The 26,851-nt window shown below is 42.5% G+C and overlaps 1 protein-coding gene across 3 annotated transcripts in view; it reads left to right on the forward strand.

Annotated features, from left to right (window-relative positions):
- Window positions 1–26,851, forward strand: part of LOC102165540 (uncharacterized) — a 1,338,477-nt gene that overhangs the window by 124,656 nt on the left and 1,186,970 nt on the right. For 2 of the 3 annotated variants that reach the window (XR_014842477.1, XM_085019942.1), the window contains 2 exons: window positions 13,136–13,383; window positions 19,551–19,639. The gene's annotated coding sequence lies outside the window, so the exon portion shown is untranslated. The remainder of the gene's footprint in view (window positions 1–13,135; window positions 13,384–19,550; window positions 19,640–26,851) is intronic. The other variant, XM_085019941.1, reaches the window with a different exon arrangement.

The raw sequence follows: 26,851 nt of genomic DNA on the forward strand, positions 1-26,851 counted from the left end.
TTTTAAAGTCTATTTTGTCTGATATGAGTATTGCAACTCATGCTTCCCTGTCTTATCCATTGGCATGAAATATCTTTTCCTATCCCCTCACTTTCAATCTGTATGTGTCCTTTGCCCTAAGGTAAGTCTCTTGTAGACAGCAGATTGAAGGTTTTTCCTTTTTTATCCAGTCTACTGCTCTGTGTCTTTTGATTGAAGCATTCAGTCCATTGACATTTAAGGAGATTATTGATAGATATGTATTTATTGCTATTTTAAACCTTGTTTTCCAGTTGATTCTGTTTCTCTTTTCTTCCTTTCATTTTTTGGTTGGATGATTTCCATTTATTTTATGCTTGAGTACTTTTCAGTTTTTATGGATGTAATGTTTGGTTTTGCTTTGTGATTGCCCTGTTTTCTAAGTATGTTAACCCCCTCCTGTATCTGCTTGCTTTAGCCTTATAATCATATAGACTCAAACACATCATCATCATCATCATCATCATCATCATCATCATCATTATTTTTGCTTTTTAGGGCTGAACCCATAGCATATGGAAGTTCCCAGGCTAGGGGTTGAATCAGAGCTACATCTGCCAGCCTATGCCACAGCCACAGCAACATGGGATCCTTAACCCACTGAGTGAGGCCAGGGATTGAACCTGCATCCTCATGGATCCTAGTAAGGTTCATTAACCACTGAGCTATGAAGAGAATGCTCTCATTGATTTATTTTTGCTTTTATTTCTATTGCCTTGGGAGACTGACCTTAGAAAACATTTGAACAGTTGATGTCAAGGAATGTTTTGCCTATGTTTTCTTCTAGGAGCTTGATGGTGTCTTGTCTTAAGTTTAAGTCTTTAAGTAATTTTGAATTTATTTTTGTGCATGGTGTGAAGGTGTGTTCTAGTTTCATTGATTGATTTAAGCAGCTGTCCAGTTTTCCCAGCACCACTTACTGAAAAGACTGTCTTTTTCACATTTTATATTCTTTCCTCCTTCGTTGAAGATTAATTGACTGTAGGTGTCCAGGTTTATTTCTGGGTTCTCTATTCTGTTCCATTGGTCTGTATGTCTGTTTTGGTACCAGTACCACACTGTCTTTCTTTGACTATTATAAAATATGAAACAGAAACTAAGGAAGACCTAACAATTGGAGAGATGCCATGTTAATACACACAGATGCCATGTTAATACACACAGATTTGACATAATCTAAATCAAAATCATACCAGCCTTTTAAAAAAAGAAATTGAGAAGCTGATTCTAAAAATTATAAGGAGATGCTAAGTATCTAGAATAGGCAAAACCTTATGAAAAAGAAGAAAGTGGAAGACTGATTTCAAGACTTATTACAAAGGTATAGTAATCCAAGCCATGTGTTAATTTTTTAAGGCAGACAGATGGATCAGTTGTACAGATTTGAAAATCTCAGATTCACACAAATACAATTAACTTCTTTTCAGAATGATGACAGTGTGATTTTTATGGGGAGGGGAAATATTTTTAATGAACAAAGATGGGACATTTAGATATCTGTATAGTAAAAAACTCCATAAGCTTTCATCCCTAATTTATACTCTACACAACAAATTTTTCAGGATGTGTACACACCTAAATGTACAAGGTAAAACTATAGGGCTCCTAGAAGAAAATGTTGGAGAGTATCTTCTTGGCCAGTGTTAGCAAAATTTAAAGGACATTAGAAAGTACCACTGTTACATTGAGAATGGATAAATGATGAGGTCATACTGTATAGCACAGGGAACTATATCCAGTATCTTGGGATAGACCATGATGGAAGATAATATGAGAAAAATCATGTATATATATGCACGATGGGGTCACTATACTGTATAGCAGACATTGGCACAACACTGTAAAACAACTATATTTTAATAAAAAAAAGGAAAAAGAAAGAAAGAAAAAGTTCTTCAGAAAGTTCAAAGGCAAGCTGCAAAATTGGTGAAAATAGCTGCACAGTTTTGAATAGACCTTTTCCAAAGAAGGGTATATGAAATGCTAATAACACATTAAAAAAAAAAAAGCTCAGAATCATCAGTAATTGGGTAAACATACATTAAAGCCACAAGGACTTACACCTACTTAGATACTAAAATTAAAATCTAATCATGTTGGAGATGACATAGCCCTTCTGGCACTTGGTGGTCAAATGATATATCACTTTGAAAACGATTAGGCAATTTATTATGGAGTTAAATATACAACTACATTATATCCCAGCTAATCCATTACTAGGTGGTTACCCAAGAGGAATGACAGTGTACTGTAGAAGAATGTGTGTAGCTTTATTTGTATTACACAAAAGCCAGAGATTACTCAAATATCTATCAACAGGAGAATATGTAAGTGCACTGTGGAATAGTACTCAGCAATAAAACATAAACTACTGATATATGCATCAGTATGTATGTATCATGCTTAAAAAACATGCTGAGTGAAGTCAACAAAACACATATGACTTCATTTACATAAAGTTCTAGAACAGATGATGTAAATCAGAGCAGTAGTTGCCTCTGAGGTCTAGAGGGTTGACTAAAAGAAGCACGAGGGAACTTCCTAAGGGTGAAGGAAATGTTAAACATTTTTTTTTTTTTGTCTTTTGTCTTTTTTTTTGTTGTTGTTGTTGTTGTTGTTGTTGTTGTTGTTATTGTTGCTATTTCTTGGGCCGCTCCCGCGGCATATGGAGGTTCCCAGGCTAGGAGTTGAATCGGAGCTGTAGCCACCGGCCTACGCCAGAGCCACAGCAACGCGGGATCCGAGCCGCGTCTGCAACCTACACCACAGCTCACGGCAACGCCGGATCGTTAACCCACTGAGCAAGGGCAGGGATCGAACCCACAACCTCATGGTTCCTAGTCGGATTCGTTAACCACTGCGCCACGATGGGAACTCCGGAAATGTTAAACATTTTTGATGCGAGTCATGATTATATGAGTTTACACATTTCCTTTTATTTTTTTATTAAAGTATAGTCGATTCACAATGTTGGGTCAATTTCTGCTGTATAGCAAATGACCCAATCATACAAATATATACATTCTTTTCCTCATATTATCTTCCATTATGGTCTATCCCAAGGGATTGGTTATAGTTACCTGTGCTGTACAGTAGGATCTCATTCCTTATCCATTCTAATCGCATTTCCTAAAATTAGTCAAACTGGATACTTACAACATGCATTTTATCACATGTAATTCGCCTCAATTAAAAACAGAGTATGGGAGAAAAATTGAGTAAAATTGCTTCTCCCTGTCTCCTCTGACTGCCTTTACCTTCACAGATAACCACCATTAACCATATACCTCATATTTATTTCCCTCTAGCACTTCTCTAATTGGTAACATATGTATGCCCATGTATATATAAGTATATGCATATATGAAATTGTTTAACTTCCATTTAAATGTATGAGTTACAGCAGTCCCACTCTTGGGCATATATCCAGACAAAATTCTACTTTAAAAAGACACATGCACCCTCATGTTCATTGCAGCACTATTCACATGGAAACAACCCAAATGTCCACTGATAGATGATTGGAGTAGGAAGGTGTGGTATATATACACAATGGAATACTACTCAGCCATAAAAAAGAATGATATAATGCCATTTGCAGCAACATGGATGGAACTAGAGACTCTCATACTAAGTGAAGTAGGTCAGAAAGAGAAAGACACATACCATATTATATCACTTATAACTGGAATCTAATATACAGCACAAAGGAACCTTTCCACAGAAAAGAAAATCATGGACTTGGAGAATAGACTTGTGGTTGCCAAGGGGGAGAGGGAAGGAGTGGGAGGGATCAGGAACTTGGGGTTAATGGATGCAAACTATTGGTCTTGGAATGGATTTACGATGAGATTGTGCTGTGTAGCATTGAGAACTATGTCTAGATACTTACATCGAAACACGACAATGGGAGGAAAAATTATGTATACATGTATGTGTAACTTGGTCCCTGTGCTGTACAGTGGAAAAAAATAAAAAATAAATCTATGGGTTAGCGCACATTATAGGTCTTTTTACCACAGCTTCTCCATTCATTCTTGAATGGCTAGATTTTGCCATCAAATTTTTCTCCTAGGGGATTACTGGGTGCTGTATTTCCTGAGTTCTTGTGAATCTGTGAATGCCTGTCTGACACCTTTACACTCGAACAACATTTTGTTGGGCCTACAATTTTTGGATCACACTTTTTTTCCTTCAGAAACTCACATATGCTCTTCCTTTTTCCCCCCTGTATTTTAATGTTGCTATAAAGAAACACGAGGCTAGCCTTATTTATCAGCCTTTTAAGTAATTTTTTTTATTTCCTCTTTTCACATGCCTAAGGAATTCTCTCATTTTTTTTCTTCTTTTTCTGATTGATCTTGGTAGTGCTCGTTCTGTCTTAAATTTCCAACAATATGGCCTGCTTAGAGCATGCTTTCGATTATGGAGATGTAGTTCTTGCTTCATTTAAAGGAAGGCTTTTTTTTTTTTTCTCTATTATATCTTCCATTTTATGCCACTTGTTTCTCTACTTAGGGGCTACCAGTTATCCTTTGTTTATGGTCATCATTGGGAGATATCTGTTATCTTGCAATTATTTTAATGCATTTATCCTAAGTACCCAGGCACCAGCTCTTTGCCTGTCTCCCATGTTGCGAGCTCCAGGGCCTCTGATAGGAGGCCTTGCAGACCGTTCAGAATGAGAGCATCACCATATCAGCAGGAGGACCTCTGCTCTGTGCCCCAGGGAACCAACTCAAGCTCTAGGACCAGCTTTCCAGCGCCAGTGACCTCATCATGGGATTGGTCAGGTTTTCCTTTGTCCCTCAATTCTTCATTTCAGCTCCTCTTTCCCACACATTGTCCTCTTTCATGCCAACTCAGATCTCAGAGAAGAATCTGGTATTGACCACCAAGTCCTCCTCTCCCAAACTGTGCTTCTAATTCCTTAGGTTGCAAATTCTTCCTTGGGTTTGCGGATCTCAGACCAAGATGCAGGGAGTTGGGGGCTTTCTTGGACCCAGTAACTGCACTTATGGGTTGAGTAGTCAAACTTACTCAATCTTCCCAATTCCCCGTAGCCTTTTGGTCACACATCTCCAGTATCAACCCCTATGGCTCTGATTCCTGGGATGTGCCTGTCCTTGTTACCCAAGGGGGAATCTCCAGGAATGCTGCTTTGTTCCCTACCTGTTCAACTCACCTGGGCATTTGCTCTGAAGGGCACCTCATTCCTCACTCATCAGAGCTTTTCCTCTCAGGCAGTTAGTGCTGTGCAGAAGAGTCCTCTAATTCTCAAATGAGCTCTAAGTTTCTAGTTTATTGGAAACATCTAATATTTGTATGAAGCTTGATAAAGTGTTAAGTTGGGGGAGGAAACATCCATAGACAGAGAGCTTTTCTGTTAAGGTGTAATTGCTTTTATCACCTTTATGGAAAAAGTGCTTGTTAGCCTAGTTACTTGAAATGTGCTCTTCCCCCTTCGATTTATTTTAAGGATCATTGAGATTTTAAAATATTTCTCACAATAGTTATTTCCAGAGTTGATTTTATGCACCCAAAGGTAGTAAGAGCCTTCTCCTATCCTGCCAGTCTCAGTCACTGGTTTCTTAGGCTTACAGTAAACTTTTTTTCTTTCTGATTATACTCACCCCCATTGGCCTCATCAGGAAGTGAGCTGTTTACATGCCTCTCTCTTCATCCACTCAGTTGATGACATTCTTACCTACACCTAGAATTATGTAGGGCCCAGGGGAGACCCAAATGTTTGCTGAATGTTCAGTGCCTGTCTAATCATCAGGGGAAAAAAGGCCTTTTGAATTGCCTGTGCTGCCATGCACTGGATACGGCAACCCAATTCCTATTGTTTTTCCTTTCAAAAATAATGCTTTTTTTCTGACCATTGGTTTTAAAACAAAAATCTCAGCCAGCATGGTCCCAATCTGACCTTCAGACTGAATATTTCCTCATTGATATGGTTGACTTGTTTGAAACACAATACAAAAGAGAATGCAATGATGATTTTTAAGAAGGGTTCTACTGACCCCAATTTGAATAGTTCTTTCAGCCCATTGGATAACAGAGCCTGGATATTAAGTGTCACTCAGATGTAACTGGCAAAGCAGATAGATGACTATTGCTGGTAAACCATAACTTTTCATTCTTAAGCTGTGTCCCTTTTAAATTCTTAACCCCAATGTCATAGCAATGCATTGCATTGAATAATAATTACATTTCTCATATGATATTACCAATTTTTTTGTCTGACCTTTAAGTAGAAGAGCTTTTTAATTTTAACCAAAGTTATTTCCTTTTGAATTTTAAAGAACTTCTCTGAAGACTTTGACAGAGAGACATCTCTGCTTGAGGCAAAGGTTGTTCACTATTTACTGGAGTGGACCTCATCTCTTGTATTAATGAAGTGGAGACTAATGGGAACAAATTGATCTCTTCATAATTTGTCAAGTGAAGTGTGGCTAGCTGAAAATTTCATTATCAGCACTGTTCTAGGGGAACTGTAAAAAAAGTTAGCAAGAGTCAGTTTCATAACGTTCTTTCAGGGTGAGGAGGATTCTCGGTTGTCATTCACCGAAGAATCGGCGATAGTTTCTAGCAGGCTGTTGCAAATAAAAGAGTGATTTGTGAAGTTATTCTCAACTCCTTTTGCAATGAGGGAGAGCCTCATTCCATTTTCTGAAACTGAAATATGATTTAAGGAGCAGCGTTAAGAATTGCTGCTCTAGCCATTAAAACTATGATGTGGCTGCACACTTATCGACATTGAGAGATATTCACATTAGGTTAGTGTAAAAAGTGGGTTACAGAATAGGATCTAAAGTAGGATTCTATTTTTGTTTTAAAAAAGCATATGTATTTGTATGGGAAAAGTCTGGAAAGACATGCTTGCATAATTACAATAGGAAATAAATAAGGAAAGGGATAAACACACCAACAAAAAGGAGCAAAACATATCAACATGTAATTCGTAGAAAAGAAATGCAAATACATGAAAATAAGTGAATATCTTATACTTCATTTGTAATCACAGAAACCTAATTTAAAATGATAATGAGATAGCTTTATTTTTGTTGATTGGTTTGGTAAAGATGTTTCAAATAAAAGAATATCCAGTGTTCATAAGGGAGAAGACAAAGGCATGCCCATATTCCTGGTGGTGGCTTATTTTGGCGCAAATTTAAAACAATGTTTTGATTACAATTTTTTGAGGCATAATTAACACAGAAAACTGCACACAGCATGCTGTGCATAGCATACACAAGGTGCACTCTATTTAAAGTGTGATTTGATAACATTTGACATGTGTATATACTCACAAAACCATCACAAATGCCAAGATAATGAATGTACCCATCACCCCCCAAAATCCCCTCCTGGTCTTTGTAACTCTTCCCTCCTGTTCCTCCATGTCCCATGTCCTGTCTCCATCTCAGGCACCCACTGAGCTGCCTCAGTCAACAGAGACTGCATTTTCTAGAATTTCATACACGTGGAACCTTACCACATGTACTCTCTTTTTGGTTCTGGCTTCTTCATGCCGCGTGATTATTTTGAGTTTCATCCATGTTATTGTGTGTCCCTAGATATCATTCCCTTTTAGAGCTAATATTCCATTATGTGAATATTACTACAATTATTAAAAAATGCTTTGTATTAGGTTCTGTTTTTATCTCTATTTCCAGAAATAGGAAACTGAGTTTCTAGAGCTAATTCCACCCAAAGTAACTCAGGTAGTAAATGATGGAGACAGAATTTGAACCCAGATATTCTTACTCTCGAATTCTTCATTTCCAGTCACAAACTTTGAAGTATTGTTCTTATGATTTAGATATATTAAAATCCCATTAATAGAGGGATGAGCTAACCACTTTACATTTAAGTAATAAAATACATGCACGTATTTAAAAATGATCTTGCAGGAGGAATTTTTGAAAAAGGCTTTAAGGATACATAATAAAATAGCACTGCTTATCCCAAGTGGTGAAACCGTGGGTAATCTTAATTTTCTTCTTTTTTTCCTCTTCCTTAGAGTTTTCCAATTTCTTGCCTTTGCTCATAAAGAAAAATAAATAAATAAGAAGGCTTGCAGCCCCGGGTGCTTCCCTATATACTATTAACCATGGATGAGCTCTAAAGCTGGACTTTTGGCCTATGTTTGTGATGTTTGCAGCTTTCTTTTTCTTTTCCATCTCTCTAGATTTTACTCTACCCTTTGTGGTCAAGCTCATGTTCAAACTCTCCTGGGATAGCTTTTCTAATTTTAGCTACCACTGTTTTTTTCTGCAGCACATAGCAGTCTGAGTAGGAGCATTTAACCACTTTAGTGGTTGTCTTCGGGTGTTATTCCTCTCTTCCGAGTCTGATTTTGAACTTTTGAGGGCCGTGCCAGACTCTACTTGATCGTATTTGTATTTCCCCTTCTCTGGCCTGGGGCCATGGTGAGCCCATCATGATAACACACCCTCATGTGTGCACTGAACTGCACCATGACAAACTGTTTCCCTGGCTGTTAACTCATTCAACCCTCTAGCAAACCCTCTGCAGCAGTGGGGGTTGGAAGGGAGGTCTCGTAACCTCTGTTTTCCAGGGAGGTGTTCTGAAGCCTAGACGGGCTAAGCAACTTCCTTGAATATCACAACTAGCAGAGCAGGAATGAAAATACAGATCCCAAGTTCTAGCCACAGTTCTTTCTACTGTTTCAAAGGCTGTGGGAATAGTCTTGAGGCCTGAATGCCAAGCCTGAGCTCCCCAGCTCCACCCTTCTCTTGTATGATTTCAGCCTCTTGTCCTGGGTGCTTGTGGCAGCTTGTTATCTTTTTTCTTTTTTGTCTTTTTAGGGCTGCACCCATGGCATATGGAGGTTCTCAGGCTAGGGGTTGAATCAGAGCTGTAGCCACTGGCCTATACCACAGCCACAGCAATGCCAGATCTGAGCCACATTTTTGGTCTACACCACAGCTCATGGCAATGCTGGATCCTTAACCCACTGAGCAAGGCTGGGGATTGAACCTAAGTCCTCATGAATGCTAGTCATATTTGTTTCCCCTGAGCCATGATGGGAACTCCCTGTGGCAGCTCGTTTCCTGACTTGGACGTGTGCACACGACCCTGGAGGCCATCAGTGCTTGCCCATGGATTATCTACCTGGTGGGTTGGAAGACATCTGTTTTTAAAAAATAAGCTTGGCCCCACTTAAGGCTCACTCTCTCCAGGCCCCAGGAAGTGAACTCTTCATTTCCCTCTGCCATTGCTTGGTACTAACTTGAATGCCTTGGGCCTGTCTAGTTTGTTTCCAAGTCTGGAGAAGAGATGCACAGTTCAGGTCTCGCTTCCCTCGGCAGGGTGGGGCACCCTTTTCTCTCCTCAGTGAATGAAAGGCTTTTCTGCTGGAAGTACCTTCCTCTGTTAATCGTTAATCCCATATGTGGGCAACGTGGCATCTTTGACCTTGGAATTTATACTTTGGAAGTCTAAGTGGATGCTTTTCTGTATTCTGGGAGAACTTGGCCAATACTTGGGAAAGGAACCACATGCCCTGACAGTTACTTTGGTAGATCGAAGAGGCTGGCAGCGGACAGGATGAGACATAGGGCCTTAGTCAAAAAGATGGCTCTAGGCAGAGGCAGTAGTTTTGGTTCCAGGGCTGGTTTTCCTGGCTACTCACCCACTTTGCCTTTTTTGAACTTAGCAAGGAGAAGAGCCCAACGCATTCACTCCTTTCTCCAGGAACTTAGGTCTCCTTGCTTCATCTTCCCTGGTCTTTGTAGCTGCCCAAACCCCGGCTCCATAGCACCTACCTCCTTATTTTGACTTATCTTGCTTTTCCCCATTTTTTACCACCTTTGACAGAGAGTCAGCTCTCCTCTGTCTCCTGTGTAGCCCATGGTTCTTTTGGCTCTCAAGACTTGCTCCTCTGTTCCTTCTACTGCATAGATTCAAGTTCTGCTCTTTCTTGGTGGTTTAGCTCAAGTTTCTCCTTCCTCCAGGAAGCCTTGCTGATAACTCCTATCCCATAAGTCTTTTCCCCTCCAGAGAACTCATTCAGGGGTTATTCTATTTAGTTATCACTTTTCCTTTTCTCTCTCCATTTTTTTTTTTTTTGGTCTTTTTTGCCTTTTCTTGAGCCGCTCCCACGGCATATGGAGGTTCCCAGGCTAGGGGTCGAATCAGAGCTGTAGCCACTGGCCTACGCCAGAGCCACAGCAACATCAGATCCAAGCCGAGTCTGCAACCTACACCACAGCTCATGGCAATGCTGGATCCTTAACCCACTGAGCGAGGCCAGGGACCGAACCTGCAACCTCGTGGTTCCTAGTTGGATTCGTTAACCACTGCGCCACGACGGGAACTCCTCCATTTTTTTTTTTTTTTTTTTTTTTTTTGCTCTTTAGGGCCTCACCTGTGGCATATGGAGGTTCCCAGGCTAGGGATCAAATTGGAGCTACAGCCACTGGCCTACACCACAGCCACAGCAACATCAGATCCAAGCCGAGTCTGCAACCTACACCACAGCTCACGGCAACGCTGGATCCTTAACCCACTGAGCGAGGCCAGGGACCGAACCTGCAACCTCGTGGTTCCTAGTTGGATTTGTTTTTGCTGTGCCACGATGGGAACTCCCCTTTTTTCATTTCTTCATGATCAGGCAGCACATTCTAAGTAGTCTGGGAACGACTTGAGCTCAGAGGTGTTTCTGTAACACCCCGCGCAGTACACCTGACAACGGATCAGTGGCCTGGATTTTCAAGGTGATGTGGAATCTCTTTAGTTATAGCATCTCCAGATCCTGAACTGTGAGTTCAGATGAGAGATAATGGGAATCTAGTTGTGGGTTAGAGAATAAGGTATTTAGGGATGAGTGTAGATAGTGCTTAGAGTTCATGGCTCTGGGGAATGGAAGAGGGGGGATTTGAGAATTATCTAGCTTTTGCTCAAGCAATTGGGAGGCTAGTGAGGCCATTCATTGAGACAGAAGATACAGGAATATGTGTGCTTGTGTGTGCGTGTGTGTGCATTTGTGTGCACGTATGTGTGTGTGCTGCATAGGTTTGTGTGTGCCGTGCATATGTTTGATGTGTGTGTGGAGATTATTGTGGAGATGATGCAATACATTTTGGATAAGTTACATTGAAGGCACGTGCAACCCCAAACCTCCCTTGGGCCAGGAGCCTTGGACAGAGAGTTTCTCCTCAGAGATTCCAGCTTCTCCTGTGAGCTTGCCAGGAGAAGAACACTCCAGAATGATGAGCAAAGCCAAAGTCTTAGTAATGCTGAGAGTCAAGTCAGGAAAATCACTGCACTGTGAGTTCTTTGGCTTCTCTCTCAACCTCAACGCTGGTCACTTTTGGCAGGCTGGTCATGGGTTGCTGGTCTCTGATAAAGAGAATGGCTTCTTCCTTGGGACCATCAGCCATATTAGTTTTAATATTATTAAAAGGTGACATATACATGGGAAAATTTGAATTCTTACATGCACCTTAAAAAATGTGCCCAGAAACCTTGTATTCTGGTATGTTCTATTTTGGCTGAAATATAGTACTTTTAATGAAGAGTTCGTTGAGCTATCATTTCCTTTTTGAGTCTAAGGGTGGAAGTTCAAACAACTCAGCAATCATTCCTGTCATCTACCTCTAGCTTCATATTGCAGAAGACAGTGTTATCTGGAGGCGAGGCAAATACAAAATTCAAGTCAAGTTTAATAGGAATAGAGGTTGCAAGATGAGAAGGGCATTGCTATAGGCTGAGTCTAGAGCAGGTCAAGCTTTCTTATGAGCTAGGGCCAGGCATGTCCAGGGGCAGGGGATGGGACACCGAGGTTCTGAGGGATGCTGCTCTATGCCGTGACCCCATAGGCACTGCCGTGGAACTCAGTCGCCTCTGCGTCTCAGAGTTTGTGTCCTTGAATAAGGTGAAACTTCTTTGCTCTCACTCTTGGATTCCTCTGGCAATCCGTAAATCATCCTGGAATTTGTCAGGCCTGTGGGCCAAAAGCCTGTGGGTTGGGGGAATATAATTGTTAGCAATCCTTACAATGCCTTAAATACAAAAGCCAAAGGCACAAGGGTGTTTATATCAATCTTCTCTAGGAGCGTATAAAGCAATGAACCAGCAAGTTAACCAGCCTGGGGGGAATGGTAACCATAGCCTGGTTAAGTTACTCCATAGCACGATCCAGTTGGTAGAGAGAGAAGGCTGGACCCTGGAGGGGTGCCTGCTTGCCCTTGGCCAGGGCCTTATTGGTGTCATTCAGCCTGATGAGGTCACCACTGGTCAGTTCTGTGTATATATACAGAGGTAGCCAGGTCCCTGGAGGTGAAAACATCAACCATGTGAGCCTGTTGTGGAAGTGGGCACCAGATCATGCATTCACAGCGGCAAATGCCTAGATGGTGACTAGAATGTTTCAGCACAGACTCAGGCCAGTCCCATCTCTGGGCAGCATTTCTGGAACAATGCAATATCACCCAAACTGCTGAGTGACCAAGGAATTGAGCCAAGGGGGAGACTTGATCTGGGCCTGGTGGAGTCTGATGAACTTTTCCCAGCTCATAGAGGAGGGCACCTCCCAGGTGGCCAAATGCCCAAGGCCTGGATACTGGGCCTCCCTCTCAGGTACTGCTGGCTGCATGTCCTCCTCTCTGAGCTGTCCTTTCACAGCCCTGGCTCCCCGAGGCTGCACCCAGTCATGTCAGTGATCTGCAGCATCTCAGTCTCCATCCAACAAATCAGATCCTGGCTTCCTTCCGTGGCTGGCTTAGCTCTTTCCCTGGCAAACTAACTTAGATTTATACCCAGAAATTCTCTTTATTTACAAATTTAGGGATCATCTGAACCCTCCTCCCCTGGAATTATGCTTATACAAATCAAATCATTATGACATGGAAACTGTAGAAGCTTGGAAAAAATACAAGACAGATAATAATACTATACAAAAATATACAATTTTGTGCCACTGCTTCTTATAGCTGCAAAGCAGTTTGTGTGTGTATGTGTGTGTGTGTGTGTGTGTGTAAGGAAGACCAGAGATTATGGAGAAATGTAAACTTAATATGATTAAATAGTGGAATACTCTATGTCATAATTTTCCTTGACATTATAAATATGTTTTCATCATCAGTGACAAGAAAAAAATACCTCGACTTTCACATCCATGAGTTCCAATCCGTCCTGGGGGAGCAGTCAGGCCATCTGGGTCGGAAGAGGCCGGAACCGGCTTCTGGCCAGAGCAGACCTCTTCTTGGATTCCAGCCTCTGTGATCAGAATCTTTCAGCCTAAACGCACACCCTGCCTTGCCCAGACCCCACTGGGAGCATTTCAGGGTTCTCAGGAAGTTGATGGTTCTGAGTTCGGTGCCTCACCAAGAGGTCAGTTGTTTTCTATTTCAGACATATCCTCAGGCCTGAGCTCCTCAAAAGGGAAACGACGATGGTGGTGGTGTTGGCTTCCAGCTCCCAACTCCAAAACGGAAAAATATGCTGTCGCTGAGCCTCATCCGTGTTTCTGAATCTTTTTCAGATGGGCTCTTCTGTGATTCAACTATCTCTGCCTTTCCCATTCTTCTCTCCCTAAACAAAGAAACCTTTTGTTGATTTAGTCCATCAAGTGAGATAATGTCACTGAAAGGCTGAGGGCTGCACGATATATAGGGCGGTTATTTTGCCAGCACCTATTTTGAAGGATCTAACAAAAGGCATTCATTTACAAAGGAGTTAACACCATAGAATTCCACTGTATGTCTGCTCATCAGTGAGTTGGGGCAAAGCAGAAAACAAACTCAGAGCTGGAAAGTCTCTTTGCCGCATTAGAGCTCTGAGAGAATGTTGGTTACGTGGGTGACTGGCCCTGGGGTGGGCATGGAAAACTCAAGGGCAGGTGTCCAGAGGGCAGGACTGAAGCATGAAGGTCTCTTAAACTTTCTTGATTTCATGTCCTTATATGTCAGAGGAGGGGCCTGATGAGGCGATCTCCGAAGGCACTTCTAGCATCATGTTGGTGACTCACAAAACCTTATTTGAGATATATGGTTCCACTGGTCTAATTTTTCAAGCCAGTGAGATAGCAAGTCACATGTTGCCTTTGTATAACAAACAGCCACAACTTAAGAGTTAAAGATCCAGGGAAAGTACTGCATGGTGAGATTTGTGATTTCTTTTTTATTGGAAGGTCTGGTTTGTAGCAGAAGATTGCAAAGTACACTCTGGGGCTGGTACCCACAGCCTACAGAGAATTTCATATTCTGTGCCGAATGGGCAGGCAGACAGAGCAGCAAGACAGATGGAAGAGGCCAAAGTTGAGAATCTGGTGTGGTGAACATAGTCAGGGCCTACGTTTCTGCTGGGAGGTAGTGTGGCCTCTCAGACGCATCTGTGGGCTCAGCCCATAAAACGATCACAGAAATCGAATTCTAATACTTTTCCTGGGTCTGAGCATATAATGTCTCCTCACATGAAAAGATGCCCTAGAGGAGAAAAACCAGGATGAGGTACTTTATTTTTATGCATTTTGGGTCTCTGCCGAAGAAAGCCAAAGAAGTTATGGGGTTGGTTAAACTTAAATTGTGGTTAGGAATTACCCACAGATCAGAACATTAACTGATGATTCAAATTCCCTTGCATCTGGCTATGGTAGCTGAATGGGGTTTTGATGGATATGGCGGCAGTGCGATATGTTTTATTGCATGTTGTTCTAAGGCCGGGTCTGTGCCTTATATTTAATGTTCTATAGGATAAAAGCATATATAAGCTGGCTCCGTTTGTTCAGAAAGTGTTAGGTAATTTTAGTTGGTGTGTCCCTATTGCACACAAACAAGAACAAGGTTGAAGTTCTATTTAAGCTTCATAGTGGGTTTACCAGTTTCACAGTGCCCATCTTCACAGCTGTTCTTGACCACTGGAGGGTTGGGTCATTGGCCAAAGCTACATATCCCTTGCCCTAGACTCATGTTTGCATATGGCACTGTGGAAGGGACAACTATGGCTGGAGCTGAGATGGTCTGGATAAGACTCATCTTTCAGAAAGTAAGCTTGACTGGTACCAACATAATGTCTAGACCTCAAATCTCAGCATTGTTACTGTCTGCTGACAGCATTGCTGTAACAACGAAGATAAGTTCCATTCAAAGATGATTAGTTGAGAACCAGCTATTGACAGGATTTGAAACAAATGCCAGCTGTAGCCCTTGACCTAAGGAATTTATTGTTTCTAAATTCTGGAGGTTGTTGGAGGTTGCATAGTTTTAGTAAACAGACTTAGTAGAGAAATAAGTACAGGTGATGGGTCATTGGAGGAGGGAGGGGAGATAAAGATTGGGGAACAGATGAGCAGGAAGCCCAGATCTCCTGCTGAAGGGGAGGCTGGAGGCATCCATCATAATCTTGAGAATTTTCCTAAAGTAGCATATTGATTCTCTATAGTAATGAAAGAAAGAAAAGTGATGCAGGAATACAAATACGTTAATAGTAAAATAGCTTACAGTTGTTTGCAATTCAGTCCATTTCTATATTTTAAACTGATTATCCTCTGGGATAGAGCTGGATCTTGGTGACTGTAAAAATTTGGTCTTGAGCCACTAAGGGGTGGGCAGCCCAGCCAAAGAACCTCAAACTGACACCCAAGGCCTCTGATTCCTGTGAGTAGCTTTGGAAATGGGCCACATTAGGAGATTTTGTCATACAAAAAGATCTTTTTATTTGGTTATTATTTATTTCTAAATAGCCTTGGAAACCAAAGAGTAAAAAAATCATAAGCATTAACAAAATGCCAAGAAAAATTAAAGAGAACCATAAAATTCAAACACTTACCAAGCACCCTACCAAGCCAGGTACCATGTATGATATGACTCACTCCTTATAATTATGGATGTGACATGTATGAGGTATGTTTTATCATCCCCGATTTATAGATGAGTCATTAATTAGGACAGCAGCCAAAATGGAAAGCACAGTTAAACAGGTTGAGAGCTGAAGTGTCAAACATGATGCCCTGGTTAATGGCGGGTTGTTGATGGGTATTACCTGGCTGGTGGGTCTTTGATAAACTCTGCATTGACTTTGGCTCAGAAAAAAAAAAGTCTTAGGTAAAAACAAATTTATCTGAAATAAACATCACAATATTATGTTTTAAATCTCCTGTATAAAAATTCAAATATAGAGTGCCCATATAATTTTCCCCTTCTTTTTGGGTCTCTTTGATTTTCAAACTGCTGTAACAATCATAGTCAATTTTAAAGTGTCGATGATAACAATACCGTCCTGAATTTTTATAGAGACTTTTTCTTGCAAGGACCTTGAAGTGCTAAAAATGTTGTCATCCATATAGGCAAACCTCGGGAATATCTAATTTAGCAAATGTCAGTGATAAATTCTTCTGGTGCCATTCTCCATGTCTTTGAATATATTAGAACGCCCTGGAAATAAGCATGTTTATTCTACAGCAATTGACTGCTGGTAATATGGTTAGTTGTTGTAATTCCACTTATATTTACTGTTTATCTTTTCAATAGCTGCTGGGATTAAAAGAAAATCCTTTATGTTTTCTTCCTATTTCTAAAGTGGTAGGTATTAACCACTTTTTAGTGCTTTCTCCAGGTGGGCTGAGGAAAAAACGCTCTCTTGAGCTAACTTCCTGCTTATGCTACTGAGCAGTCTTTCACAAACAAAACTAGAATTAGACTAAAAGTTGGAATTTTAAAGGCCACACCACACAGTTCCTGCACAAATGGAAAGCAACAGAAACTGTGAGGTCCTGTACGTGAATGAAGGAGTCTGGGCTCCCATACACGGACCTCCCTGGCTTCTGCCAGGCTCCCTCCCCCATTAATTGCCCAGCTTGTTTGGAAACTCCTGGGAGACTGAGGGTGTCCCATGTTTTATTTTATTTTTTTATAGATGACAAAGTCATTCTCTTTCACTGGGTCATTTTGAAAGGTTCAGTCTTTGCGCTTTATTTCAATTTTCAACGACTTAATTAGCAACAACTAAACATTGTCCACAATAGCAGCTTTATGTTTAAGAGTCAATTAAGTGCCAGACAGTGTCATTAAGTGGAATAGTGCAGATGGCAGGATCTGTGGGAGCTGGCGAGCGGGCGTGAGGCGGCCTGGGCTCCTTGGGGATGTGGCCAGGGCCTGGCCTCAGATCCCTGCCCCTATGCCCTCTGCTGCCTGGTCACTGATGGCCAGGTTCCTCAGTCTTTCTCACCTCAGTGCCATCACACCCCTGGCCTTCTTCCTGCCCCTCTTATAGATTTAAAGCCTCTCTATGCTTTAAGTTCCAACTTAGATCTTTTTCTCCACGAAACTATCTCCTATGCCCTGCTCATTGCCAGCCCCCAGTGATGATAAGAACCCCCATTATACTTTGGAAATAGCTATTTGTTTCTGTATCTGAGGGTGGATCTATTAATTCTCAGCCCAGGCAGGATAGACAGGTAGAGACGTGTCTGGATTACATTTGAGAAAGGGGCTTAATTGCAAAGGTACTTGGGAGCCTGAGGAAAGAGGGAGACGGAACTCAGCTCCAGGAAGCTGGCTGGGCCCTGCCTTGAAGGACGGGGTGCTGGGGAGACCTCAGAGAGCATGCGCATGTGCTCAGTGTGGCAATTGGTTGCACAGAGACTTGGGACTGAGTCATGGCCCACAGGCGTAGTGATCTTCTACTTGGCCCTATATTCATAATTCCCAAAGGGAGAACCCGCTTGCATCGTATAAAGGCCCCGGATCCCGGGTGCCTTTTCCAGGTGGATTTGGACCCATTGGAGAGTCATGGCTGAAGAGCATGGAAGGGCAGAGATCTTGTCCTGTAAGAGTCCAGAGAATAAGGGTATCTGCCTAACTTAATGTTCAAGTGGGGACACTTTGGATGTTAGTGATTATCCTGGGACCAGAGGCGTAACCTTGACAATCCTAGGCAACCAAGTGGGTGGTCCTTTGACCAAGAAGCCACCTAGTGTGAGTCAATTAAGTGCCAGACAGTGTCACAGACAACCTCTCTGTGTCCTCGGCCCTGGGTCATGGTGAGTTTAAATGTCACCTTGTGCAGAGGAGGGAATGGAGAGGAAGGAACTTGGGAGAAGGTCCTGGAATGTTGATGGATGCAGATGCAGCCATAAATTCACACCCATGTCCCATCTTAGTGGTGAGGAGCCCCGTTGGTGGAAACTGTCAGCTCTCCTTCCAAGGGACCTGTTTCCTGGAAGTGTCCCAGAAGTGCTGCCTGTTCTGGGAGCTGTGGCAAGGCCCCTTTGAAGGCACTGCCTCCAGAGAAGGACTTAGAGCCCCTTGGAGCCCTGCTGATTTATGGGCCTGAGTATCTAAACTCGTAAATATGACAGAGGGTCTCTTCCACTGTCCATTTGCTTGACCCGCAATATTGATCCCGGGTCTAAAAGCAGCAAACGGTCTCTTCTCCCCAGGGGTTGCCCCCCCCCCCCGCCCCCACCTGTTGCCGTGTTTTCCCCTGAATTCCAGCAACATGTAGGGCCTTCATGTCACCAGAGTCATTTTCCAAATGAACAAATTGTGTTTTCTTCTTCGTTGAACCTGATATTTGAGCCAATCTGTGCAGGCAATTTCCTCCTCTTTGTTTTGCTGACCCTGAGCACTCTCAGCCCCCCATAATTATTGGGCCACTCCTGCCACTGGGAGGGCAGCTCTTGTACAACAACAATAATGATTTTGCTGAACATGAAAAGAAAAAGGCCCCAATTCCAGGGTTTGGGCTCCGTTTTAGATGTTGATTATTTACAAAGTCTGCGTTTCAGTGTTGAGTTAGAATTTCTAGCATTGCGTGGGGAGCCACAGTCTGAACTGTGTCCTCTGCTCTCTTCCCCAGAGAGAGCCAGATGCTCCCCAGGGGTGTGTGTGAGGAAGTCAGCCCTACCGGCTCACCTCGTGTGCCCCCTTGTCATTTCTCTCCATGCACTTACATCGAGACTATGTGGAGCCTGGGTCCTGTGGCTGGAGAAGGAACAGGAATTATTGTCTTGGAAAGCCCGTCTCTTTCAGGGAGAAAGGGAAGGATGTGGTGGTGTAGAAAAGGCTCAGGACTAGGAAAGACTCTCCCGACCTGTTAGTCCCACCTTTTGGTGAGGGTCAAACACCTATTCAACAGCCGTTCTGTTTTCTGTCCATCTGTCTGTCATCTCCTCTTCGGCTATTAGTGGTTGTCTTGGCCAAATTATGAATCTTCCCCAAGCCCATAGGTTGACATCCTAACCCCAGTGGCTCAGAATATGACTGTATTTGGACATAGGGCCATTAAAGATGTAGTTAAGGTAAGATGAAGTCTTAGGAGTGGGCTTTAATCCAATCTAATCAGTGTCCTTATAAGAAGATTAAGACAGAGACTTACCACTGAAGGAGAACCATGTGAAGACACAGCAAGAAGAATGAAATCAGTCCAAACTGAACACCTTTCATCTTGGACTTACAGCCTCCAGAACTGTGAAATGATAAACTTACGTTGTTTAAGCCCCCCCAGTCTATGGTATCTTGTTTTGGCAGAGTAGCTGACTCATGTGATGTCTCTTCCAGGGAATGAAGAGTGATGAGAAGAGATGCTGCTCAAGCTGCTCAGAGCCTAGAGGGGAGACCTGAGACCTTAAAGAAGCAGACAGAAGGAGGTAGGTGGGCAACCCCCTGGCTTTGTGTTATCCATCAAACAGTGCAAAGGGGAAAAAAGGGTCTTGCGTGAGCCATTGGCATGGTGGTGGCAGGATGGGTCCTAGTAGGGCAGGATGGCCAGTGACAGAAGCACTGCCCTGGTGGCTTCATAAAACAGAGTAGAGGAGCATAAGGTGGAACATTCCCAAGGCCATGCTAAAGGGACTAAGTAAATAAAGAAAAATTGATTATGATTGTGTGACCTTAGCTTATGCTCATAGGTGCAGGAAGCTGGGGCACATAGGCTGTGTGAACGCCGGTCCATATTTTGGCATTATTCACCTACTGTTTATGAAGCAAGGAGACTTATGCTTCTAATGGGCTGATTCTGCTGTGGGATACAGAGGAGGAAGGGCCAGTTCTTACCTCAAAAAGACCTGGTCCTGCCCTTGGGGATACTACCAGTCATGCCAGGGGAGACCTGTCCATGATGGGCTGGGAGGAATGTTCTGAACAGTGTGTAAGTGCCAGGATAAGCGGTTCAGACCATGGCCTCTTTATGAGGTCAGAGCCAAGGAAGATCAATGTGGGCTAGAGCAGTTCATTTAAGTAGCAATTAGTTATAATTAATCAATTATGTAATTGAGTAGCACTTAATTATTTACTGCCTTGTTCAGTTTTCCAACCACTCACAAGTGTCAGCTTTGTTTCCCCAGCCAGAGCTGAGGCTCCCCCAGAACACGGACAGCCTCCTTCATTGGTATCAGATGGGGCCAGGGTCAGAGTCTCACATCTAAGGACAGTGATCTGAGGAAACAGAAAGCATAGGACTATCACTGTGAGGTCAAAACTGCACAATTCTGCCAAGAAATGAATGTTCAGTGAGTCACCCTTCAAAATAAATGCAGAACAGTGAGGAGCAAACAGCCTAGGTGGGTGTGGGGTTTGTTTCAACTGAACTTGGGCAGAAGGAATGCCACTGGAGTGAGGAGCCTGCTTGGGGACGAATGGTGACAAGAAATGCTCACGATAATGTCCAGTGTCAGGACACCCCTCAGACACTGGACACTTACCATGAGCCTCTGAGGGGTGTCCTCACAGCTTCCTTGCCATGGAGACGGGGGTCCCATTGATGCTTTCTGAAGGGTCCTAGCCTGACCCCTGAGCTGACCCCCAGCAGGTCCACCTGGAGCTCTGAGAGTTAGCACCAAGGGCTGGAGAATGTTGTACAAGCTTAGATCAAGGACTTGAGCTGATTCTACCTCACAGGCTTTGGGTGCTCTAATGGTGTTATTCTTTGGGAGCTGCCTCTTGGAAGCCAGATAGAACATCAAGGGTAATGCAATGAATGGCTTCTTAAAAATAAGTGCAGAGAGCCCCAGGATTTCAGGCTTATGGGAGGCACTGCTAAGCCCCAGCCATATGGCATCCAAATGAACCTGAAGCTCCTTAAAGGACAGACTCCTACAGTTAATGCTTAATGGGATCCTGAACTTTGTGGGGGAGTCCAACGGGTGACCTCCTAATTCTGGATTTCCCTGGCTAGCTCGGGTCTGGCTTATTTGCAGAGAACGATGGTGCCTCCTGTCCCTCCACGAGGTCAGTGGGTGTTATTACCTGCATTCACAAATGGGGCAGAACACCCCGAGACTTGCAGACTGATTGCTTTCATTAACTTTAATTGGATTCTTTCGCACTTGGAAAGAGAAGTGTAACCGGGGTTTAATTGGAAGAGCATCTCAGACCCAGGGTGACACAGGATTGTAAACATTAAAAGTGCTACAGCTGCGTTGGTGGGAAATGTTGAAGTCACTTATGTTGTTTGTAAGAACAGCTCACAGACTTGGGGATGTTAGGAAGCTCTGGGCATGTCAAATTGGGGGATTATTTTTATGCTTGTCTAGAAAAAAAAATGTAATGTGAAATCAGATACATGCAAGTGAAATTACAGAAGAGACCAAACACATTTCAACTGTGCCGTGTGCCAAAAGAAATCTACAGAAGCCGGGAGACCTTCAGCGTAGGTCCAGTCCCCGAGGTGGCCTGGGGCAGCATGCGAAGCCTTTAAACTTGGATTCCACCTTGCTGACCCTTCTCTTGACTCTTTTGCCATGACTATTGTGTCTTCTGCCTGAGATGTTCCTCTTTTGTTTTTCTACATGACAAACTCCCACCCAGCTTTTAAGTCCCTGCTGTTATGTCACAGCCCTGAAGTCTTGGCCAACAGCTCCATAGGAGGTTGTACCTCTGTGCTCTCTGCTCTCTTTGTGCTTCCACAGAACCTTGTCAGCAACTCAGCAACCCAGGGAGTAAAGAGCAGGAGGGAGAGAAATGAGGGGTCACAGATTTCAGGATTCCCAAACTGGTTGAAAGGCAGTTATTTCGGGGGAAGATGAACCTTTTCAAATAGAAGCATAGTGGATTTGAGGGCGATCTGGCTGTGACATCTGTCACCCCATTGATCGCCAGGGTTGATTTGGCTGATCTGGCTGGCTAGGTGGGTGTTCCTTTCCTCCCTCACTGCTCCATGTGCATCCCTCCCAAACCTGCGTGCTCGGTGGAAGAGGATGGCCATCCCTGATGGAGGAACGACCGTTTTATGGTCAGGATATACGAGTAGCTGCACTGCCCTGCCAGAACCTCCAAACAAGCTCGCAAAATAGAAACATAGTTGATTTACAATATTGTGTTAGGTTCAGGTGTATAGCAAAGTGACTCAGTGATATTATGTGTATATACATACATATATACAGTTTTTCAGGTTCTTTTCCACTGTAGGTTATTATAAGATATTGTATATAGTTCCCTGTTCTATGCAGTAAATTCTCACTGCTTTTCTCTTTTGCGTATAGTAGTTTGTATCTGTCAATCTCATATTCCTAGTTTGTTCCTCCCATTCCCTTTTCTCTTTGGTAACCATTAAGTTTATTCTCTTTGTCTGTGAGTCCTTTTCTGTTCTGTATACAGATTCATTTGTATTATTTTTTGATTCCATATATAAGTGACATGAGATGATATTTATCTTTGTCTGACTCACTTCACTTAGTATGATAATTTCTAGGTCCACCCATGTTGCTGCAAATGGTAATATTTCACTCTTTTCTATGGCTGAATAAATATTCCATTGTATGTAGGTATATATCACATCTTCTTAAACCAGTCATCTACTAATGGGCACTTGGGTGGTTTCTATGTGGAAATGATCTTTTTAAGAAGCTAATTGGACCTAGGTATTTAATATGCATCAGCGGAACATGAGAATACATGGATTATTGATAACCCCAGGATATGCTCACCTGTCCAGCAGCACTGTGTCATGAAGCATCCACTACTGGCCTTACAGGAGTGGGTGCTGGAGAGGTCAGGCCAACACTGGCCAGCAGCCTGCCCCAGGAGAGTCCAGAGAATCACAATGCATGGATGAGTGCCTGAGGCACTGCCTTAGCCCTCTGTTCCTTTCTCACATGCCTAGTCCTGAACACTGGGCCCGACACTGAGACAGCATCACCACACCTTGTCTGCCACTCTGTATCCTTTCTCAGACTTTCCTTCATCAGGACCTGCAGCCAGGTTCTTTCCTTACTCTAGGGTAACAGTGCCATCTCCTCCTGGGGTGTCTTAAGTGTCAGACAGAAGTGCTAATGATGGCATTGCTGAAACCCAGTGGCGTAGGTTCTGAGCCTCCTCCACACCCTGGATTAGATTTTCAAAGAAAGGTCTCCAGGATGTTTTCCCCACTCACCCCTCCAGGAGCCCGAGTTCATCTCCTTGGTCTGCGGCCGACTCCCCCACTGACCCTGACCCGTGGGTGGCTAGCTGGCTGCAAGAGGGCGCGACATTGGCCTTTCTGGCATGAGATGAGCTTTCCTTCTGGAGGCCAGTGCTCCTTAAAGGTGAAGTGCACACAAAGGTCACTGGCGAGGAAGCCACTTCCCCCTCCAGATGGTTCTTTGATTTTTAAAAATAGCCTTTTCTAATTCACATGAAGAAATGAGACATCCTCTCAGAAATTATGTAAAAGGAATTAACTGTTTCGTCAGCAGTCAGTGGCAGCTCAGATAGCAGATCCTGGATGAGAAGCAAGGTCTGGCTTCATCTGCTGCCCAGCCAGGTCCTGTGGGCACAGAGACTGGCTTTCTCTGGGCCGTTTCAGACTCACAGGTGAGACAGACTGGCAAATTCTCGGGTGAGGACCAGCATCCAGCCTTGATTCCTGGCCTAGTCTATGGCATCACATTTGGAGATGGAGGACTCTGAATGAGGTCATTTAGTCTACACTGTCCAAAAGGGATGTCAGATCCACATGTGGCGCGTCCAAATTGAGAAGCAAGGCATGTAAAACATACCCACCAGATTTTGAAGACTTAGTCCAAAGAGAGAATAGGAAATGCCTTACGAATAATTTTTTATGCTGATTAAATGTTGAGACAATCATTTTGAATATATTCGGTTAAACGAAACGTACTATTGAAATTGATTTCATCTGTTTCATTTTACTTTTTTTTTTTTTTTCTGGCTTTTTAGGGCTACGCCCGGAGCATATGAAAGTTCCCAGGGTAGGGATCCAATTGGAGCTGCAGCTGCCAGCCTACAACATAGCCAGGATCCAAGCTGCATCTGCAGCCTACACCACAGCTCACGGCAACACTGGATCCTTAACCTACTGAGCGAGGCCAGGGATCAAACATGCAATGTCATGGTTCCTAGTTGGATTTGTTTCCACTGCACCACGACGGGAACTCCCCATTTTCTAAGTGTAGCTACCAGAAAATTTAAAACCGTATGCGCTTGCATCCTTTTCCTACTGGTCAGTGCTGGTCTATGTCCTCTAAGAGAAGTGAGGGTAAGGGGATATGGGTTTAGCCTTGAGCTGGTATCAAATCTGAGAAACTGGATAGGGCCAGAGATCTTGAAGACGTCCTATAAAATTTGAGGGGATAAATATCTTTTGGTGACTTGTACCAAAACAGCCGAGGTGAGGTTTCCCTTGGAATATCAATCCCCTTTTCAGATCTGGGATTAGTGTAATATGAAGCATTCATTTTTGGACAGAGTTGGACTTTCTTCAGACCCAGTTCTGGGAGAGAACCAAGTTGAGTTGATCTACCCTATATGGGGGCTTCATTATTTTAACTGCAGTGGCCGAGTTGAATTTCCCTGATTGAGATAATCCAGTCACAAAATTCCCAGACCAGTTCTTCAACTCCAGCTGGATAATGACCACAAGATGATTAATTGAGAACACTCACACTACGAAATGAGAACTAGTAGAGTTTACGAACTAGTGAACCTAAGTCTGAGCACCTACAAGTAACATTATTCAATGTACACTTTTGGGTCAGATATACCTTCCAATTTCTTTTTGGGGTGGAATCGATGAATCTCTTGGGAACACCTGACTAGAGGAAATGTCTCCTCAGGGCTCTACCTGTTCTTTGTTTTTCACTACCTTGGTTTTATTTCTATATCACAGACACATCTTCTTCTATGTTTTATGTGCTCTATGTGCTGTGCTAGTTTGTGCCAGAAGAGTCACTTTAGACTTCTCAGTCTCACCAAATATGATTTCTCAGGGATATCTGTATATTTAATTCAAATTTATATATATTTAATTCAAAATTTTGAGTTAAATATTTTTTCTTTGGTCTTCTGTCTTTTTAGGGCAGCATTTGCGGCATATAGAGGTTCCTAGGCTAGCTGTTTGGGGCTGTTGCTGCCAGCTTATGCCACAGCCACAGCAACTCAGGATCAGAGCCGCATCTGCAACCTACACCATAGCTCACAGCAATGCCAGATCCTTAACCCACTGAGCAAAGCCAGGGATTGAACCCGCAACCTCATGGTTCCTAGTCGGATTCATTTCCTCTGCACCACGACGAGAACTCCTAAATATTTTATTGTAATTATATGTTTTGTCATATCTTATGTATTACATTTTATATATTTTATTATATTTGAATTAAATATTTTATTATAACATTCTTCACTCTATAAACCTGTTATAATCATACACTTTTTGTGTATTTATGCTCATGATACATTGGTTTTAATAAGGAAAATTAGAAACAGTTTAAATGTTCTTCAACAAAGGACTGTTAACAAAATGCATTACCAATTCTGTGGCATACATCACATAACCTTTAAAATGTAATTAAAAATTGGTGCATTTACATCTCAAGTAATTACCAATAGACTTCATGTTATTTCAGTCAGCGTGCACTTTCTCCTCTCACCTGTTTAATGTTTATAATTTTTACTTAAAGTTTTTCTTTTTTAAATAAAGCTGTATATATTTAAGGTATACAACATGATGTTTTCATATACCCTGTGAGATAATTACTATAGTCAAGCTAATTAACATATTCATCACCTCACATAGTTACCTTGTTGTGTGGGTGTGGTGAGAACACTTAAGAGTTACTCTCAGCAAATTTCAAGCACACGCTACAACGTTAATAACTATAGTCACTATTTTGTACATTAGATCTCTAGAGCTTATCCTGTGTAACTGAAACTTCATACTGTTTGACCAATATTTCTTCGTTTCCCCCAACCCCCAGCCCTGCCCCTGGTGAACACCATTCGACTCTCTGCTTCCATGAATTCGACTTTTTTAGATTTCACATTTAAGTGAGACAATGCAGTATTTTTTTTTTTTTTTTCGGTGTCTGGGTTTTTTCACTTAGCATAGTGTCTTCTGGGTTAGCATGCCTCCACAAATGACAGGATTTTCTTCTTTTTTTAAGGCTGAATAATACGTGGATGTGTGTGTGTCTGTGTGTACATAGGTATACATATATGTGTATACATATGTATATATGTGTGTGTATATATAGTGAATACAGTTTCTTCATTCATCTTTTGATGGGCACTTAGGCTGTTCCATATTGTGAATAATGCTTCAGTGAACACGGGGGTGCAGATGTGTCTTTGGGATACTGGTTTCATTTCATCTGGATGTATACCCAGAAGTGGAGTTGCTGAATCATCTAGTAGTCTTATTTTTAATTTTTCGAGGAGCCCCCATATCATTTTCCATAATGACTGTACCAATTTACATTCCCGCCAGCAGTGCACAAGGGTTCTCTTTTCTGCACATCCTTTTGCCAACATTCGCTATCTTTTGTCTTTTTGATACAAGCCATCCTAACAGGTGTGAGGTGATGTCTCAATGTGGTTTTGATTCACATTTTCCTCTCAGTTAGTGATATTGAGCATCTTTTCATGTGTCT

This window comes from Sus scrofa, chromosome 3, assembly GCF_054392235.1.
Source record: "Sus scrofa isolate SSC_HxYL_T2T_F1_AM1 chromosome 3, Sscrofa_HxYL_maternal_Yorkshire_Landrace_v2.0, whole genome shotgun sequence".
In the NCBI taxonomy this organism is placed as follows: Eukaryota; Metazoa; Chordata; class Mammalia; order Artiodactyla; family Suidae; genus Sus; species Sus scrofa.